General features: G+C 56.6%; 2 protein-coding genes across 3 annotated transcripts in view; one reads left to right on the top strand and one right to left on the bottom strand.

The window, feature by feature from the left end:
* Nucleotides 1–15,716, bottom strand: part of SMDT1 (single-pass membrane protein with aspartate rich tail 1) — a 339,744-nt gene that overhangs the window by 128,992 nt on the left and 195,036 nt on the right. The window contains exon 3 of one of the 2 annotated variants that reach the window (XM_051962297.1): nt 5,376–5,385. The exons of the other annotated variant lie outside the window; for it this stretch is intronic. The gene's annotated coding sequence lies outside the window, so the exon portion shown is untranslated. Of the gene's footprint in view, nt 1–5,375; nt 5,386–15,716 lie in introns of those variants that run through there. 2 annotated transcript variants of the gene reach the window in all.
* Nucleotides 1–15,716, top strand: part of TCF20 (transcription factor 20) — a 168,825-nt gene that overhangs the window by 5,069 nt on the left and 148,040 nt on the right. The window lies entirely within an intron of this gene.

Here is a 15,716-nt window from a genome sequence, read left to right as displayed (position 1 = left end):
GGCCAGTGTAGCCACAAGGTGAGAGCTCTCCCCCTCCCCCTCCCTCTTTCCCCCATAGCTCCATCCCTGTTCCTGGAAGGCTTTTCTGGAGGAAGCTGATGGCCTGGCTGGCAGCCAGGGAATGGGCTTGGATGGCTCCGAGGCCTGTTCTCGGGCCTCCGCGGGGGTGGGGGCCCGCTGGCAGTTAGGATACGGGCCCACTGCAGCTTTCTGGCAAGTCCTGAGCTGGTCATCTGCCCGGTGGTTGGACTCGGGAGAGCTGGAAAGAACCTTGGCGTTCCCCCCTTGCACCTCCGCTGTGTACGGGAGGAAGCAGACCCGAGGGAGGGCAGGGACGTGAATGGAAGTACAGAGAGCTGTTTAGTCCCAGATTTAGAGCTAGTCCCGCCTGACCTGCCACCCACACCCTGCCCTATCACCCAGCTCTCGTTCAGAGGCGTGTGCAGGCCTTTCTAATTAAGATTGGAACGGGCCTTGCAGGCCCTGCTCAGGATCTCCAGCCAGATCTTTCTGGCGCTACAGAGACGGGGTGCTGGGGAGCCACAGTGGGGCTGTGGGAAGGGCCGAGCCACGCTGATCGCCTGTGGCCGAAGGAGGGGCCTTTGGCTCGGTGGCTGGATCGAGGGCTGGATGGTTTTCTAAGTGCCCGCCCGGCTCTGGACTTTCTCCCTGCCTTGCCAACCAGATGCCCCGTCATGTGGGCCCCACCCCGAGCCAGAGAAGAGTTCTGCTCCTCTGGCAAGTGAAGAGTAATTGGAGCGGGATCTCCCCTGTGCCCAGAGTGGGATTTTGAAATGAATCTCCCATAATTTGCTCTCTCCTTGGTGGGGAGATTGGCAGAGCTTTAAGAACCCTGCCCTTCCTGAGGCTGCAGTTTCCTTATCTAAGCATGAGGAGGGATGGGCTGGGGGTAGAGATAAACATTGCCAATCCCCTGTTCTAAGCCCCTCCCAGCTCTGACATCTCCTGCTCTAAGCCCCTCCCAGCTCTGACACCCCCTGTTCTAACCCCCTTCCCAGCTCTGACACACCCTATTCTAGGTTCCCTCCCAGCTCTGACATCCCCTGTTCTAAGTTCCCTCCCAGCCTGACATCCCCCATTCTAAGCTCCCTCCCAGCTCTGTCAGCCCTGTTCTAGGCTCCCTCCCAGATCTGACACCCCCTGTTCTAGGTTCTCTCCCAGCTCTGACATCCCCTGTTCTACCCTAAGATGATCTTCCAGTTCTAAAGCCTAAAACTCCAGCTCCTCCTAATCCCAGTATCTTGCTTCTGTCAATTCCTTTGAAGCTATTACCCTTCTCCCCTCTCCCCATTAGATTGGAAGCTTCCTGGGGCTGGCTTTTGCCTCTCTTTGCTTGCTTGGTGCTTAGCCCGGGACCTGGCCCTTAGAAGGTGTTTAATAAATGTGGATTGAAAGCTGCTGGCCTCATGGTTGAATGAGGGCTGGCTTCTTTTTGGAACGGCGAGCTCCTTCCTGCCGTCCCTTCCGTTCTGGGGCACCCCCTCCCCAGGCCTCCAAGGCCTCCTTTCTGCCTCTCCGATGCAGGGGTGCTGGTAGAGACGCTCTCCAAGGTCGCTTCCAGCCCCGAGGTTCTTTCCTCCTCCCTCCCCCAGGCCTCCCACTTTAATAAATTCTCTTTGCCACCATTTTGCTAATTATTTGGGAACTCTGTTTTAATTAGGGCTGTTCTTCCCAGCCCATCTGCCTCTCCTGCTTGATCTCCCGGTGAGAGCCACAAGGTTGAGTCTCGGAGGCCTTGGCGGCTGGGGAGGGGGGAATCGGCTCTGGTGTTTATCCTGTGACGTCACGCTCCCGGCCCCCTCCCGTGACCTCTGTTACCTGCTGAGGGGGAGGATGGGATCAAGGCGGGGGAAGCCGCTGAGCCCCAGGAGAGCTGATTTATGGATCTTATAAATTATCTGGAAAGGGCTCCAGAGGCCCATCTTGTCCAGCCTCATCTTTGTACAGAGGCAGTAAACTGAGGCCCCCCCTCCCCGGGGAAGCGACTCACTTCTGGTCTCATGGATTACGATAAGGGGGGAGATCATTGTTCAGGTCTCAGAGATTACAATAAGGGGGGGATCATCATTCAAGTCTTAGGGATTACAGTAAGTGGGGGCATCATTGTTCAAGTCTCATGGATTATAGTAAGTGGGGGGATCATTGTTTAAGTCTCATGGATTATAGTAAGTGGGGGGATCATTGTTCAGATGTCGCGGATTACAGTAAAGTGGGGGGATCATTTCAGGTCTCACGGATTACAGTAAATGGGGGAGATCATTGTTCAGGTCTCAAGAGATTACAATAAGGGGGGATCATCATTCAAGTCTTAGGGATTACAGTAAGTGGGGGGATCATTGTTCAGGCCTCATGGATTATAGTAAGTGGGGGGATCATCGTTCAGATGTCACGGATTACAGTAAAGTGGGGGGATCATTTCAGGTCTCATGGATTACAGTAAATGGGGGAGATCATTGTTCATTTGTCGCAGATTACAGTAAAGTGGGGGGATCATTTCAGGTCTCACGGATTACAGTAAATGGGGGAGATCATTGTTAAGGTCTCACAAGATTACAATAAGGGGGATCATCGTTTAAGTCTCATGGATTATAGTAAGTGGGGGGGATCATTGTTCAGATGTCACAGATTACAGGAAGTGGAGGGATCATTACTCGGGTCTCATGGATTACGGTAAGGGGGGGATCATTGTTTAAAGGGAACTCAGGTCGTGTAGTTTACCTTTGTGCCACTGCAAGAACCCCTAAGTAGAGATCCCCTGGCTCTGCTGGGATGCTTTCAGTGACGGGGAAATACTCCCCAGCTGGGTAGCTCATTCCAGGTGGAATTCTTCACTCCTTGTGTCCTGGAAAGGACAGCCCCCGGGTAGGCCTTTGGAAGTCTTCTGAAGGCAGAGGGACTTCAGAGTACTTGAGAATGAAGCATGCAGCCTCAGTTTTCTCATCTGTAAAATGAGGGATTTGACCATGATGTCCCAGCCTTGAAGGATGAATTGAGCCTGGACTGACTCTGGGCTTGCCTTTATAACTGTGAATGCCGGTCCCCCGCCTGTGGTCAGCCATCTCTTGGCAGGCTTCTGTGGACAGCTGGGGGGTTCCATGGAAGGCAGGGAGTCTGCAGGGCAGGGGTCTGTGACTGACAGGCGTCTCCCTTTTACTTCCTTTGTTCCTCCCCTGACCTCACTTTTTCCTTTCCTTCTCCCCCTTCCTCTTTCCCCTTCCCTTCTACTTCCTTTCCTTCCTCCCCTTCTCCCCTTCCCCTGTCCCCCCTCCTCTTCCCCTCTCCCTCTCCCCTCCCTCACAGACTTTCCCACTTTTTTTCCCGACCAGTTCTGTTGTGATTTTTTAGAGAATCCTCGAGGGTGGGGGTAGAGAGTGGGACTTGGATTTGAATCCCGCTCCCGCCGCGTGTGCAGGGGCTCAGGACAGGTCGCCTCCCCAGGCTGCTCCAGCGATCAGCTCTGTACGTGCTTATAACTGCTTCTTGACCCACTGTTTCTTCTTTTATGAAAGGCTAATATAATGGTGGCAAGCTAAACCTCAAAGGGCAGCAGAAAAGGGGAGAAGTGGTCTCTAAACTGTGGAGGCTGGGGGCCGGGCTTATAGCTAAGCGCTGGGGCCGGGGACGAGGGGCCCGGAGCCACGTAGGGTCCCCTTGTGGAATGAGGGGCCCAGAGCCATGTAGCTCCCCTTCTGAAATGAGGGGCCCAGAGCACATAGGGTCGCCTTGTACAATGAGGGGCCCGGAGCCACGTAGGGTTCCCTTGTACAATGAGGGGCCCGGAGCCATGTAGGGTCCCTTTGTGGAATGAGGGGCCCAGAGCACGTAGGGTCCCTTTGTGGAATGAGGGGCCCGGAGCCACGTAGGGTTCCCTTGTACAAGGAGGGGCCCGGAGCCACGTAGGGTTGCCTTGTACAAGGAGGGGCCCGGAGCCACGTAGGGTCACCTTGTGGCGCGGTCAGGGCCCAGGGAGAACGAGCAGGCCCCTTTGGCGAGATGAAAGCTTTGAGGAAATGAAACTTGAGTGCCACTTACGGACCCTGCATTTTTCATTGAGTTTTTGTGTGTCCAGATTCCCTAATAAAGAGCCCGAGGAGGACCAGAGATTGGCCCGATCTCCCAGCTGCTGTCATCGTGTCAGAAAGAATAGACTCCTCCTCCCTCCCCCTCCCCCCCAATAAAACTCTTAAGGGTAAATGGCTAGCTTCTATTTTCCAGAACATCCATGTTGACGGCCTGCCCTTGGCTGTGTTTTCCTTTGGGTTTGCCAGAGGTCTGCTTGGGGGGCGATGTGTGAATCCCTTTCTGGCTGGGAGGGGATGAGCCAAGGGTACCGGACTCAGGGGCTCCAGGGTACCGAACTTGGGGCTTGGAGGGGGCTTGCTGGAAGGAGAAAGCTTAGGCTGCAGAGGGATATTGGGATCCAAAGTTACGGGGGCCACCCAGAGGTGGTCCGTCCTCAGGGCGTGGCGTACGACTGAGGTTCCTGGCATCTAGTAGGTGCTTAATCAATACTTGCTTTCCTAATTCAGACTCGAGAATGACAGTGCAGAGGCAGTTAGCCCAACCTCAGGGGGCTGACATAAAATAAGCTCTTAATTTTGAGGAGGGAGGATGGTGTGGAAATTTCGGGTTGGGGGAAGAGAAAGCAATTATATCTTTCTTTCTTTCTTTTTTCCTGAGGCAGTTGGGGGTAAGTGACTTGCCCAGGACCACACAGCCAGGCAGTGTTAAGTGTCTGAGGTCAGATTTGAACTCGGGTCCTCCTGACTGCGGGGCTGGTGCGCTATCACGGCCACACTGGCTGTCCTAATGATATCTTTATTTCAACAAAATGGATTTCTTTTGTAATCCTTTCTTTTTTCTTTTATGAATTTCGAGGCCTGATTCTGAGGAAGGTTCCATAGGCTTCCCCAGCCTGATGGCCAAAGGAGTCCGAGGCATACAAAGGATAGAAAAACTATTGCCAGGGGCTGGGGGATCCAAAGCAGATTGTGTTAGAGGCGCTGGAAAGAACAGGGAGAAGGAGGAGGGGACTTTTGTACAAAAAGATGTTTTTAAATTAATCTTGATTGATTTTTTTATGCCATTCCCACTTCTTTCTCCATTACTGCCCCTGCCCTGGGCTCTTTGCCCATCTCAGAGGTTCATAGCTAAGCATGATAAGGTATGGCCCATTCTGTACCCCTGGCTCCCCACCTTTCGCCCTCTGAAGTTGTGCTTAGGCCCTGCTGGGTACAGGAAGCCATGTCCCTTGGGAGTCACACCGAGCACTTTCACTCACGTCCCAGTGACAGATGCCACGCGCTGTCCCTCGTGGTTGTTTGCGGCCGGACCCGGGGACGTGGGGAGCGTCTGCGGGGCATCCTGGGGCACTGACTGCCAAAGCTTGGAGGCGGGAGATGCCGTGTCGTGTGAGGGGCCATCAGAAGGCCGGGCCGGGCTGAGCTGGGAAGAATGAAGGCTTCCCAGAAGCAGCTGTGAGGAGGGCAAAGGCCCGGAAGTGGGAGAGGTGGGAAACCGAGGCCCAGGGGCATTTTCCCCGAGGAGCTGGGGTCTGGCCCGAGCCTCTCATTTCAGACCCGCAGAAGAGACTGACTTGTCCCCTGCAGTGACAGAACTCGGGTCCAGAGCTGTTCCCAAGTACCTCAGAGAGGAGGAAGGGCTGACTCCAGGGGAGTCAGTGGGGAGAGTGTGCTCAGCCCTGCCCCTGCCTTCCACATTCGCCTCCTTGCTCTTTTTAAGTCTGCAGGCCCCTTCCAGCTCTGACATTCCCTGTTCTCAGCCCTTTCTCAGCCCTGATCTCCCCCGTTCTCAGCCCTGACCTCCCCCGTTCTCAGCCCCTTCCCTGCTGTGACCTCCCCCGTTCTCAGCCCCTTCCTCACTCTGCTGTTCCGGGACCCTCTGATTCCTGCATCAAGGCCAGGCAGGGCGGGCAGAGATCTCTCTTCACTTGGTGATTTTATTTGACCGCTGGCAGTTGCCACCCCCTGGGTGCCAGGCCCTGGGCCGCCAGAGGGCTCGGGCTGCACAGACAACAGTCGGCCCCCCCTCCCACACAGCTTTAATTGAGTCAAGTTTCCCCGGAGAGAGGATGCGGCCCTCTGCGCTCCATCAGCAGATGGGGCTGGGCGCCAGGCCCCGAGGGGGTGGGTCTCCGGGCCCCTGACCCCCGTGCCCGCCTCTGCCCGGCCCGGGCCCCTCCCGAGCTGGCAGCTTGTCAGTGTCACGCCGATCAGTTACTGTAATGTTACAAAATGGCTGTTTGCAAAGAATGACTTTGATAGGCTGATAGACTCCCGGCTTGGGAGTGGGGGGGAGGGGAGGCGCTGCCGGAGGAGCCTCTCCCTGCAGAGCCTGATGGCTCATTACCGGCCCCTTGCAGTCTCCTCCTGCCGGCCTGGGGCCCCCTTCCCCAGAGCGGCCGCCGGGGGTGCCGCAGGGGGCCGAGGGGGGCAGGGCGGCTCGGCCAGGAAGGCACGGGAGTCCGGCGGGGCTTAGCCGCCACTCGTGCCCCCTGGGTGGCCGGGAGCTGCGGAGGCCGGCCCTTCTCTGTATTTCCCATCTGTATTTATCCCCAGGCCTGGGGTGGGACCCAGATGAGGCTTTGGGAACTGTCAGATATTGGTGGGGGGGATGCTGCAAAGGGCCCTAGAGCAGGGTCAACTGGCCTGGTGCTCACCTTCTGGAGAAGGGGGGACTGAGGCCTGAGGGGGGACTGAGGCCTGAGGGGGGACTGAGGCCTGAGGGGGACTGAGGCCTGAGAGGGAGACTGAGGTCTGAGAGGGAGATTGAGGTCTGAGAGGGAGATTGAGGTCTGAGAGGGGGACTGAGGCCTGAGAAAGGACTGAGGTCTGAGAGGGAGACTGAGGCCTGAGAAAGGACTGAGGTCTGAGAGGGAGATTGAGGTCTGAGAGGGAGATTGAGGTCTGAGAGGGGGACTGAGGCCTGAGAAAGGACTGAGGTCTGAGAGGGAGACTGAGGCCTGAGAAAGGACTGAGGTCTGAGAGGGAGATTGAGGTCTGAGAGGGAGATTGAGGTCTGAGAAGGACTGAGGTTTGAGAGGGAGACTGAGGTCTGAGAGGGAGACTGAGGCCTGAGAAAGGACTGAGGTCTGAGAGGGAGACTGAGGCCTGAGAAAGGACTGAGGTCTGAGAGGGAGATTGAGGTCTGAGAGGGAGATTGAGGTCTGAGAGGGGGACTGAGGCCTGAGAAAGGACTGAGGTCTGAGAGGGAGACTGAGGCCTGAGAAAGGACTGAGGTCTGAGAGGAGATTGAGGTCTGAGAGGGAGATTGAGGTCTGAGAGGGGACTGAGGCCTGAGAAAGGACTGAGGTCTGAGAGGGAGACTGAGGCCTGAGAAAGGACTGAGGTCTGAGAGGGAGATTGAGGTCTGAGAGGGGGACTGAGGTCTGAGAAAGGACTGAGGTCTGAGAGGGAGACTGAGGCCTGAGAAAGGACTGAGGTCTGAGAGGGAAACTGAGGTCTGAGAGGGGGACTGAGGCCTGAGGGGGGACTGAGGTCTGAGAGGGAGACTGAGGCCTGAGAAGGACTGAGGTTTGAGAGGGAGACTGAGGTCTGAGAGGGAGACTGAGGCCTGAGAAAGGACTGAGGTCTGAGAGGGAGACTGAGGTCTGAGAGGGGGACTGAGGCCTGAGGGGGGACTGAGGTCTGAGAGGGAGACTGAGGCCTGAGAAGGACTGAGGTTTGAGAGGGAGACTGAGGTCTGAGGGGGACTGAGGTCTGAGAGGGAGGCTGAGGCCTGAGAGGGACTGAGGCCTGAGAGGGGGACTGAGGCCTGAGGGGGACTGAGGCCTGAGAGGGAGACTGAGGCCTGAGAAAGGACTGAGGTCTGAGAGGGGACTGAGGTCTGAGAGGGAGACTGAGGTCTGAGAGGGGGACTGAGGCCTGAGAGGGACTGAGGCCTGAGAAAGGACTGAGGTCTGAGAGGGAGACTGAGGTCTGAGAGGGGGACTGAGGCCTGAGGGGGACTGAGGCCTGAGAAAGGACTGAGGTCTGAGAGGGAGACTGAGGTCTGAGAGGGGGACTGAGGCCTGAGGGGGGACTGAGGTCTGAGAGGGAGACTGAGGCCTGAGAAGGACTGAGGTTTGAGAGGGAGACTGAGGTCTGAGAGGGGGACTGAGGCCTGAGAAAGGACTGAGGTCTGAGAGAGGACTGAGGCCTGAGGGGGACTGAGGTCTGAGAGGGAGATTGAGGCCTGAGAGGGAGACTGAGGCCTGAGAGGGACTGAGGCCTGAGAGAGGCCTGAGGCCTGAGGGGGGACTGAGGCCTGAGAGGGAGACTGAGGCCTGAGGGGGGACTGAGGCCTGAGGGGGACTGAGGCCTGAGGGGGACTGAGGTCTGAGAGGGAGATTGAGGCCTGAGAGGGAGACTGAGGTCTGAGAGGGAGATTGAGGCCTGAGAGGGACTGAGGCCTGAGAGGGAGACTGAGGTCTGAGAGGGAGATTGAGGCCTGAGAGGGACTGAGGCCTGAGGGGGGACTGAGGCCTGAGAGGGAGACTGAGGCCTGAGGGGGGACTGAGGCCTGAGGGGGACTGAGGTCTGAGAGGGAGATTGAGGTCTGAGAGGGAGATTGAGGCCTGAGAGGGACTGAGGCCTGAGGGGGGACTGAGGCCTGAGAGGGAGACTGAGGCCTGAGGGGGGACTGAGGCCTGAGGGGGACTGAGGTCTGAGAGGGGGACTGAGGTCTGAGAGGGAGGCTGAGGCCTGAGAGAGGACTGAGGCCTGAGAAAGGACTGAGGCCTGAGAGGGAGACTGAGGCCTGAGGGGGGACTGAGGCCTGAGGGGGACTGAGGCCTGAGAGGGAGACTGAGGCCTGAGGGGGGACTGAGGCCTGAGAGGGAGACTGAGGCCTGAGGGGGACTGAGGCCTGAGGGGGACTGAGGTCTGAGAGGGAGATTGAGGCCTGAGAGGGAGACTGAGGTCTGAGAGGGAGATTGAGGCCTGAGAGGGACTGAGGTTTGAGAGGGGAACTGAGGCAGAGTGACTAATGATTTGCTAGTAAATGTCTGTTCAGAGGTTTGAACTCAGGAAGGAGTCTCCTCACTCCAGGCCTTATGTTCTACCCACTGTGTCACCTGGCTGCCCCACTCGGATGCTCCTGAGCTGTGTGCCTCTGGGCAAGTAGTTTTTACCTGGCATTCTCAATCAAATCAAGTCAGCACGCACTTATTGATCACCTGATTAAGCATTTATTAAGCGCCGACTGTATGCCAGGCACTGAGGACATAATAATGAGACTGTTGCTGGGATGCAATATGCAAATAGCCACATACACATTAGAGATTTAAATGAAGGATAAATGGATAAATAAAGGCAAGCCCAGCCCCCTCATTTGCCCCTGTCCCCAAGTTGTAATCTTTGTAAAGCATTCTGGGACTCTTGAAGTGTTATATGAATGCTTGCTTTTGTTCTTGACCCCTGGGTCCCATCTATGAGAGTGGGGGTGCCCCGTGGCCTGCCTGCTTCCTGGGGTCCGCGAGATGGGCCGTTGGAGCGTCCACCCCGGGCTCGGGCTCCCTGGACGTGGCGCTTTTCATCCTAGGATGAGAGTAGATGTCGAGTTCCCCCCCCTCCACCTTCGTCATGAATCCTTCATGGGATAGAGGGGGACGGAAAAGCCCCCCAAGTCTAGTGTAAGGGATCTACCTGCAGAAAAAAGAGAAAAGAAGGGTGATTGATGGTTGCGGGGGAAGGGGTGTCAGGCAGTCTGCAGAGTAATTAGGGAAAGACTGCCTGGAGTCTGGGGGGCCTGGAGCTCTGCTCTTGGCCCCATCGCCCCTTCACCGTAGGACTGGAGCCAAGACACTTCCCTGCCTTGGGCCTCAGTTTCCTCATCCACAGAATGGGCCCAGTGGGTGAGCTTGGCTGCTGCTAAGGCCCGGCTCACAGGGCCCAGAAGCCATCAGGGTCCCCAGTGATCTGCTGTTCCAGTCGTGGCTGCTTATATCTTAAAATTAAAAAAAAAAACCCAATGATCTGTTTTTTTTTTTTTTTTGCGCACTACAGTCATTTTGCAGTATGCTCGTTGCTGTCGGGCCCCCGAGCGGCCGCTGGTGGCGGGATCTCTGCCGCCAGAATATACCATATTCTGTCCCTGCGGCCCCGAGCAGCCTCACGGCCGTTCCTACAAAGAATCAGTCTGCTGACCTCCCAGAGATCTCCTAAGCTCGGCAGGATGTGTACCTTCTTCCTTTTTAAGACTGCATCTTGTCGTCCCCGGCCTCCCCCTGTTCTGCAGCTGGGCCCCTGATAACCCGCTTTGTGTCCTCCTGACAGCACTCGGGCTTTCTGCCAGCAGCTTCTCCACATCTGGATTTGATTTGCCTCCCTGGGAGTCGGCTCTGGCTTCTGCCCTCTGAGACGGCGTGGAACATGTCAGAGGCTCTCAGGTCTAGAGCCGGGACAGACTTTAGAAGCCCGCTCATTTTATACAGATACTAAGGGGGACTGGTGCAGGATTTGAACCCGGGGCATCCAACCCCAGAGCGGGGGCTCCTTTTGTTGTTCCGCGGTGTCTCTCACCCCCAGCCCCCAGACTCATCCCTCTGGTAGAGAACAGACCCGGCAGCCTCTCCCCGCTTGTCCCCTGCAGAAGGGCACCGCTCGGCAGCCCCGGAGAGCAAGAGCGCATTAGTGTCAGGGCCTCAGCCCCCGGGCCGCTGCTGCAGGAGGAGGACTCTCAGGCCTGAGCTGGAGACTCACCAGGGCCTCCCCAGGAGATGAGGGTGCAGGGCTAGTGAGCCAGAAATGCTCCCTTGTTTGCTGAGTGAGGGGAGTGGGAGCTGGGGCTTCTCGGGTCCCTGCCAGTCTCTCTGGCTGCTCACAGAGGTTGGAGTCAGGAATACTTGGGTCCAAATCTAGCTGGGTGACCCTGGGCAAATCCCACAACTTTTATTTAGCCTCAGTTTCCTTATCTATAAAACGGGAATCATAAGAGCTCCTCCCTCGAAGGATCATATTGTAAAGCGGCCTGGCACATTGGGAGTGCTTGTTCCCTTCTTGGTGAGTCGGAGGCTGCCTTTAGCATCAGGAAGACCCGGACTCTCATCCCGCTTCCGGTTCCTAGCTGTGGGACATTAGACCAGTCAAGGAACCCACCTGCCTTTGTTCCCTCCCTGTAAAGTAAGGAGGTTGGCCTCTCTTGCTCTAAACTCCATTATTCTCTTAGCCCCATTTTCCTGATGACTTCTCGGTAAGTTGGGTCCAGAGTGGGTTGGTGACTTGCTGCTGATCGCGTAACGTCAGAACCAGAACTTTCATTTTCTCTTCCGCATCCGGATTTCATCTTTATAAGGAACTCCCAGGCAGGAAACTTCCTCTCCCAGTGCCCCTTGGCACCTAGTTCTGCCACTTGGAGTCAGAGAGAGCTGCCTGGGGCAGTCCCTAATCCCCTCCTTGGATGTGTGTCAGAAGCAGAACTCGAACCCAGGACTACCTGCTTTAGTTGTAGCAGCTCCTAAAGATACCATCTTCTTTAATTGAGAGACTATTCTTTGACTCACACCGTTGGTTGGGAAAACTCCAGTGGGAGAAAACTCTCCCTTGCAGATCGCCACTTTTTCTCCATCTTACAGTCCTGGAGGGATAGCTAGGATGCCGAGATGGCTAATGACTTGCCCAGAGTCACTAAACGTCAGAGGTGACGAGCTGGACTTGAGCCCAGCTATCATTTCTGTGGGTTCACTTTGACACCTGCTACCTCCAAAGCTCAATTTAAGAATTAGTTTGTCTTTATTAAGTTCCTGATTTGTTCCTACCACTGTTCCTGACCTACTGGAGGAGTTAGAAAAGCATAGAATAAAATTGTGGGAGTAGTTGAGGGCTTGGGTAAGGGGAGACCCTTTCCCCAGACTTAGAAGGCTGCCCTCCCTCTTTAACTGTATAACCCTGAGCTCCTGATATGAAGAGAGAGTACGGCCCAGATTTCTGTGTCTTTGTCTATGTCTATGTCTGTGCCTGTGTCTATGTCTGTGCCTGTGTCTGTGTCTGTGTCTGTGTCTGTGCCTGTGTCTGTGTCTGTGACTGTTGTTTGGACTATCTCGATAGATCGATATCTATAAGGCCAGAGCTATATGTTTGCCCATTTTCAGGATAATAACCTGTCTTGACTTGCAGTGTGATCAGGGTAGAGGGCAACTCTTGCCTTTAGCAGCACTACAACAAAACAGAACAAAAGTGTTCTATTCGTTCAAAGCCAAAGCTTTTTTTACTTTTGTTTGTTTATTTTTGGACAAAGCCTTTTTAGAAATGGGTTTTTATTTTAGAAAAGCGCTCTCCCCCAATCATGGACTTGCAGAAACCTTCAGGGTGACCTGCCTCGGTTCCTTCAGGCTTGGCCGTGTGTGTGTGTGACTCCCGTCTGTAACAGTTATTTCTTAGCTCTGGATACCGAGTCTTTAGACGCCCCTAACTCGTCTCTAGTGCTGACGCCACAGGCTGACATCAGGTTCCCCTGTGGCCCCTGGCTGACTGTTAAAAGTAAACACACCGATGGGGGCTCGCGAGCTGAGATTTTTGAACCAAACATCCTGGCGGCTGACTTGTGACCTCCTCTGGCTCATGGGGAATATTCCGGCTGTCTTCTGCTTTTAATCTCTGAAAGGTAGACAGCGTCTGGGTGTCCTCCGTGTAAGGCCCACGGCAAACTTTCTGAGGTTCCCGGGTCCCCCAGTTTCTCAACTTCAAGTCCTTTCCAATTTCTAATACAAATGAATGAAGAGCCCATTGTTAAACACTTCCTATGGGTAAATCCTGGGCCAGGCTCTAAGGTTGCAACAGAACTTGGGGAGTCAGCACCATGGGAGAGTCATAGTAATTGGGACAAAGGTACGAGCCATCTAGGAGGTTCGGGAACTTTGGGTCATCAGCCTGCTGGCTTTTGTTTATTAAGCACCTACTGTGTGCTGGCTCTGAGGATACAAAGGGAAACTTTCTCCAGAAATAGGAGACCTAGGGAGAGATTCTGAGAGGGTGAGACCCTTTTGATAAGAGATGGGGAGAAGAAGGAAGGAAAGAGAGAAGGGAGGGAAGGAGGGAGGGAGAAGGGAAGCAAAAAAGGAAAGAAGGAAGAGAAAGGAGGGAAGGAATGAAGGGAGGAAAGGAGGAAGAAGGAAAGGAGGGAACAAGAACAAAAAATGAAGGCAGGGAGGGAGAGAGGAAAGGAAGGGAGGAAGAAGGGAAAGGAGGGAGGAAGGAAAGGAGGAAGAAAAAGAAGAGAGAAGGGAAGGAAGGGGGAAGATAGGAAGGAAGTAAAGAAGAGAAGGAAGGAAGCAATGAGAGAGGGCAGAGGAAGAGAGGGAGGGAGGGAGAGAGGAAAGGAAAGGAGGAAGAAGGGAAAGGAGGGAGGAAGGAAAGGAGGAAAGGAGGGAGAAAAAGAAGAGAGAAGGGAAGGAAGGGGGAAGATAGGAAGGAAGTAAAGAAGAGAAGGAAGGAAGTAATGAGAGAGGGCAGAGGAAGAGAGGGAGGGAGGAAGGGAGAGAGAAAGAAAAGAAAGAAGGAAGAAAGGAAGGGGCCTATTTTCCAAGGAGGGGACTTGCTAAGATGGGGTTCCATTTGTGGAGAGGGCAGGGGCTCCCCTTTCTGCAGCATGTCAGTGTTTACATCGCCGGAGGTTTGGGATCCCAGTTTTACAGGTGGGAAATGCAGGCCTGGAGGGTCACTGCTTTGCCCATTGCACACAGGGAGGGGGTCTGCTGTCCCGCCCGAGGGAGGGCTTTGAGGGCAGCATGAACGTGAGTGCTGGGCAGTTGGAGCCACGAGATGTGGATTCGAATCTCCATCCTGGCATGTCAGAGCCCCCAGCGTCCTCCTCTGTAAAGGGAAGGTCTCGAGTGGCTGAGGCGACGCCCTGTGGGCAGAGGGTGCCCCTTGGCGGGCTTGGCGCCACGAGGGTGGTTGGAGCCAGACCGGGGAGAGGAGGTGGAGGTCCTGGTGGATTCCCTTTCTTTATGGGGCAAGGAAGCCCAGGCCCGGTGCGGGGGGAGGTTCCCCAGAGGGCGGGTGGCAGCCCAAGGATTTGAACTTGGGCCTGGGTGTGCCCGCAGCCGTGCCCTGGGCTCTCCGGGTGCCCGTTGGCAGAGAGCTGCTGGTTTCATCCGGGCTCTTCCCGCGGCCGCCGCCTCCTCCTCCCCCGCTCCTACATTATCTCTTCTGCCTCTCTCTGTCTCTCTTAAGTGCTATCGAGGGGCGCGGGGAATTGCAGTCTGTAAATCGCAGCCAGCCACTCACGGGCCGCCTTTCTGGCGGTGGCGCGGCGGCTGCTAATTCCTCCAGCTGAGCCCTGGCCCCCTCCCAGCTCCCCGGCCCAGCCTGCTCATTTTTTAAAGGGCCGCCGCCGGGAGCACGGCGGTGGGCCCCCTCCCCCGAGCTCCGCTTCTAGAAGCCCCCCGGCTCCGCCGCGGCCCCGGCCCCGGCTCCGGCTCCTCGAGCCTTGGCCTTTCACGGTAATTGAAGTAAATGACTCTCCTGGCAGAGCCCGCGGCTCAGGGACCCCGCAACTCTCTGAAGTCTGGAACTCTGCTCGGGGGCGAGCCGGCTCGCTCGGAGGGACGGATGCAGCCCCGCGGGGGGCCCAGGTAAGGGGGCTCGGGGCCTGGCGGTCAGCAGGGGCTCCCCGGGCAAGCCCACCCTCGGAGATGCCTGCGGGAGGGCGAGCCCCGGTCGCCGGCGTGGCCGCTGATGTGGCACGTGGACCCCAGTGGCGCGGGGCAGGAAATCCCCTGTGGGCTCCTCCCCGGCCCCTCCCCCTCAGTCCTAACGGGACTCAGCGTGGCTCGGATGAGGGAATCCTCACTGTCTAATTGGAATGAGGCAGCGAGGGGCACGTGGGGCAGCGAGGGGCACGTGGGGCATGAGGGGCACGTGGGGCAGTGAGGGGCACGTGGGGCAGTGAGGGGCACGTGGGGCAGCGAGGGGCACGTGGGGCAGTGAGGGGCACGTGGGGCAGCGAGGGGCACGTGGGGCAGTGAGGGACACATGGGGCAGCGAGGGGCACGAGGGGCACGTGGGGCAGCCAGGGGCACATGGAGCAGCGAGGGGCACGAGGGGCACGTGGGGCAGCGAGGGGCACGAGGGGCACGTGGGGCAGCAAGGGGCACGAGGGGGACGAGTTACAGTTGGTTGAGGTTTGTGTGGGGCCCTTTTCCCCGGCTCAGGGTGATCTCTGAAGGGTTCTCAGGTGAATAGTGGGGGGGAGGCTGACCCTGCACTGCTCCTGTCCTGTGGGTGGGAACCCGGCGTCAAGGAGCCCATTTGAGGCTCGATAGAGAAGAGAATCCATGGCCCCCCCGCCCTTCCCCTCGCAGAGGGCAGGGGCGGGTTCAGTGACCCAGGGCTGCTTTCTGAGGGCAAAGAGTTCTGATGCGCTTCGGGATCGCAGGGGAAGGAGGTCCCCCGGCTCCAAAGCCGAGCAGCTGGTGCTGAACGACTCCTCCCAGTGTGAAGGCCCCCAGGACAGAAGCCCCCAGTACAAAGGACCCTCCCCATTCCTGAACTCCATCCCCCATATCAGTAGGACCCCATAGTATTAAAGGACTCTTACCCTCATTATGAAAGACCATCTCCTGTACTGAAGGACCCCTCCCCACTGTGCAGTCTGCCACAGAAGTAGCTGTCCAGGTATCAGTCATCTCAGAGCTCTGTCATGCCCAGAATCGGGGTGCAGACAGCCCTTGCTGG

Source organism: Antechinus flavipes, chromosome 5 (genome assembly GCF_016432865.1).
Source record: "Antechinus flavipes isolate AdamAnt ecotype Samford, QLD, Australia chromosome 5, AdamAnt_v2, whole genome shotgun sequence".
NCBI lineage: Eukaryota > Metazoa > Chordata > Mammalia > Dasyuromorphia > Dasyuridae > Antechinus > Antechinus flavipes.
The sequence above is the reverse complement of the archived record's forward strand: the minus strand, read 5'-3'. Positions and strand labels throughout refer to the sequence as shown.